Here is a 4,611-nt window from a genome sequence, read left to right as displayed (position 1 = left end):
TGCCTCTTTCATAGCAACTGGATTTGTCGGTCAATTAAGAGGCTGGTGGGACAATTATATCACTGAAAGTCAGAAAAAAGATATTCTTAACCATAAGAAATTAGTTAAGTCTGAAACTCCTGGAACCGGAGCAAGTGGTATTGCCACCACAGGTGAAGAAGATGCAGTTTATACACTGTGTCTCTCTATCCTTCAACATTTTGTTGGAAACAATGTCCCTATTGGAGAGAAACTTCAAACTTTACTTCAAAATCTAAGATGTCCTTCTCTTACACATTTTAGATGATATAAAGATACCTTTTTGTCTAGAGTTTACCAATTAAAAACTCCTAATTCTATTCACTGGAAAGCCAAATTTATTGATGGATTACCCCATTTCTTCTCAGAAAAGGTGAGAAATTCTTTAAGAAGTAAAAATGATGGGATAAATATTAATTACCATGATCTTACTTATGGTCAAATTATTAGCACTTGTGTTAATGAAGGATTAACCTTATGTAATGATATTAAGCTTAGAAACCAGCTTAAGAAACAGAAACTTTCTGAAAAACACCAAATGGGTGAATTTTGTGATCAATTTGCCTTTGATCTTGGAAAATCTTCAGAAAGTAAGAAAAGAAAAGGCAAAATATTCAGAAATAAATCTCATCATAATAAGGATATTTATAGAAATTCTTATAGAAAGAATAAGAAAAGGAGTCACTTTAATAAAAGTAAACCAAAAGATAAGCCTCTTAATCATAAAGGCAAAAGAAAAGCTAAGATGCTTGATGTATCTTGCCACAAATGTGGTAAAACTGGTCATTATGCAAACCAATGTTGGACAAAAAAGGCTCTCAATGAAATTGAGGATGAGCAATTACGTTTTCAACTCGAGAAAGTTTGCTTAATTAAGTCTGAATCAGAGACTAATTCTTCTAATGAAGATATTAACATGATTTGTGAATCATCATCAGATTATTCCTCTGATAATTCTGACAATAATAACTGTCAATGTAATCAAATTGATTACTGGAAGTCTATTGTTGACATGAATGGTCTTAATGTTCTTACTACAGAACAAGATGAAGCCATAAAAGCTATTGAATCTATCTCTGACAATAAGCTTAAAAGAAAAATGCTTGAAGTTTTAATTCAAGAAAATTCTAAAAAAGAATCTCCTACCATTATTGAAGCCCCTTACCAATTAAGTGAGGTTTTATCCAGATTTCACCAATCCAATGTCCGTGAAACTCCTGTTTCCCTCTCTGATTTACATAGAGAAATTAATCTTTTGAAATCTGAAATTACTCAGATAAAGAATGATAATCAAAGATTATCTCAAAGGGTTTCCTTACTTGAAGCAGGTAGCCTTAAAGTTGAAGAAATATCTTCTACTAGCAGTCCTACTACCAATGATAGGTTTCTTACTCTTATTGATAGAGTAATTTCTCAAAAATGGTTTGTTAAAATAACTTTAGTTGTTAATAGAACATTTATCTTAGAAAATGAAGTTGCCCTTATTGATAGTGGCGCTGACCTTAATTGTCTTCAGGAAGGAATTGTTCCTACCAAGTATTATACCAAAACCACTCAAACCCTTGCCCAGGCTAGTGTTGACAAATTAACGGTTAATTATAAATTACCTAATACATATGTTTGTAATCAAGATATTTGCTTACCTACCCACTTTATCTTAGTAAAAAATATGACTCATAGAGTTATTCTGGGAACTCCGTTTTTAAATAGTATTATGCCTTTAATTAATGTGGACACTAAAGGCATCACTACCATGATTAATGGTAAGACGATCACTTTTGAATTTATTACTGACCCTCATATTAAAATGCTTAATGAAGTTAAAAGTATTCTTTTAAATAAAGAAAAACAATTAAGTTTTCTTAGAGAAGAAATTAGTTTATTAAATATTAATGAACAACTTAATAAAAATGAGGTTAAAGAACAAATCAAATTGATTGAGCAACAATTTAAAAATGAAGTGTGTAATGATTTACCAAATGCTTTTTGGGATAGAAAGAAACATGTTATTTCTTTACCTTATCTTGATGACTTTAACGAAAGTCAGATTCCCACCAAAGCTAGGCCAGCTCAAATGAACCATGAATATTTGGAGCTATGCAAAAAGGAGATAGAATCTCTTTTAGAGAAAAAGTTAATAAGAAAATCCAAATCTCCTTGGAGTTGCACAGCTTTTTATGTAAACAATGTTGCTGAAAAGGAGCGTGGGGTCCCTAGACTTGTTATTAATTACAAGCCCCTTAATAAGGTGTTAAGATGGATTAGGTATCCTATCCCTAATAAAAAAGACCTTTTAGATAGATTAAACAATGCTTTAATCTTCTCTAAGTTTGATATGAAATCTGGTTATTGGCAAATTCAGATTAATGAATCTGATAAGTATAAAACTGCCTTTACCGTACCCTTTGGACATTATGAATGGAATGTCCTTCCGTTTGGCCTTAAAAATGCCCCTTCTGAATTTCAGAATATTATGAATGATATTTTTAATCCTTATACAGAATTTATAATTGTTTATATTGATGATGTTTTAGTTTTTTCTAAAACTATAGATCAACATATTAAACATTTGAAAATATTTAAAAGATTAATCAAACATAATGGATTAGTTATATCTGCTCCTAAAATGAAAAAATTTCAAACTAAAGTTAGATTTTTGGGTCATGAAATTGACCAAGGAACAATAGTTCCTATACAAAGAAGTATTGAATTTGCTTTAAAATTCCCCAATATTATTACAGATAAGAAACAATTACAAAGATTTCTTGGTAGTCTTAATTATATAGCAGATTATTATGAAAATCTTGCTAAAGATACTGCCATATTACATGCTAGGCTAAGAAAAAACCATGGCCCTTGGACTAATGAACATTCTCAGGCAGTCCAAAGAATCAAAAATAAGGTCAAATGTTTGCCTTGTTTATCTCTTGCTAATCCTAAGTATTTCAAAATTGTTGAAACTGACGCTTCAGACTTAGGTTATGGAGGAATCCTTAAACAGGTTATACCTGATACATTAAAAGAAGTATTAGTTAGATTTACTTCTGGAAAATGGAATCCTACTCAATCTAAGTATTCTACCATTAAGAAAGAAATGCTTTCTATTATAAAATATATTTCAAAATTTCAAGATGATCTTCTTAATAAGAAATTCTTATTAAAAATTGATTGCAGCTCAGCTAAATCAATTATTGAAAAAGATGTTAAAAATCTTGTTGCTAAGCAAATTTTTGCTAGCTGGCAATCTCAATTATCTATGTTTGAGTTTGATATTCAACACATTAAAGGTGAAAATAATTCACTTGCTGACTACCTAACTCGTGAATTTTTGCAGGGAAAAAATGATGACCCCATATAGGGGAAGAGGCCGCGGCTATGGTCGTGGTGGAAGAGGGAGTAACAATATGTTACCCCAACCTGAATCAAACATTCCTCTAATAGGGGATTGGACTACAGTTTACAAAGGAAGAAAAATGCAGCAATTACCTGCATCTTCATCAAAAAAGGAAGATATTGCTTCCTCATCTAATAAAAATACTTCCTACAAGGAAGTTGCGGTTAATAACCCACCTCAAGAACAACTGGATTATTTTGAAAATCCAGTAACTGAAAAAATCATGTATGTTGATGAGGAAGATATTAAGATAAATCCAAATGATGGATGGTCTATCAAAACAAGATACCTCGAATCACGAGGATATCGAGGTCTTCATGGAAAATCTAGGCCTCACCTAGAAATTCTTCTGACTGTTACCGAATCGGTAACAATTACTCATCACTACCAAAACAATAATCCCGAAAGTTTTATAAACTTCAGTAAATGCCATATTAATAAGATCTTGTTACCAAGAGAATGGGGTCTCAACCCAAATGGTGAAAAAGCAATAAGAATTGCTGAAGGAAAGTATATTTACTTTAATTATTGGGACTATGTCCAAGCTTTTACTCAAGCTTTTTATTACCAAAATCCTAAGAATAAGCATTCTTTGTTCTTCTCTATTAATCCAGAATTGATTAATAGACCAGTACCAAATTGGTTTTATGAATGGTGGACAAAATTTGGTCCGTCTTTGGAAATTCTACCCAAAGAACTACTTGACTTGTACAACCCCTGGTGTGATAATAGTCAACTTATCATAAATATTTTATCTGAAAATTTAATCACAGGACAATGTCCGTTTTTATTCTTTGCCAAATTTCAGATTCCTTGGATATGGAGATGGTCTATCACCATGTCTCAAGATAAATTCAATATTCCCATTTTAGAAAGAAATTTCTTTTATAAATGGTGGAACAAGATGAGTTCTGAAGAGATCCAAAATAAAATTATTATGATTCAAGCAGCCATAGCTGAAGATCAAAATAATAAAGCCAAAGAGCAAAATTCCCAACAAATGTCCATGGGAAATTTGAAGAACTTCTTCCAAAGAAAATATCCAAATGAAACAGAAGAAGAAATTATGGTTAGAACGTTGGATTATATGAAGAATCAATTTTTCTCCACTTTTCCAACAAAAACATCAAAAGATGAAAATTCATCTACGAAGACTAGCTCTTCTATGGGATCAATGGATTCCAATAATTTTGATTGTT

This window comes from Vicia villosa, linkage group LG1 (genome assembly GCF_029867415.1).
Source record: "Vicia villosa cultivar HV-30 ecotype Madison, WI linkage group LG1, Vvil1.0, whole genome shotgun sequence".
Classification (NCBI taxonomy): Eukaryota; Viridiplantae; Streptophyta; class Magnoliopsida; order Fabales; family Fabaceae; genus Vicia; species Vicia villosa.
The sequence above is the reverse complement of the archived record's forward strand: the minus strand, read 5'-3'. Positions refer to the sequence as shown.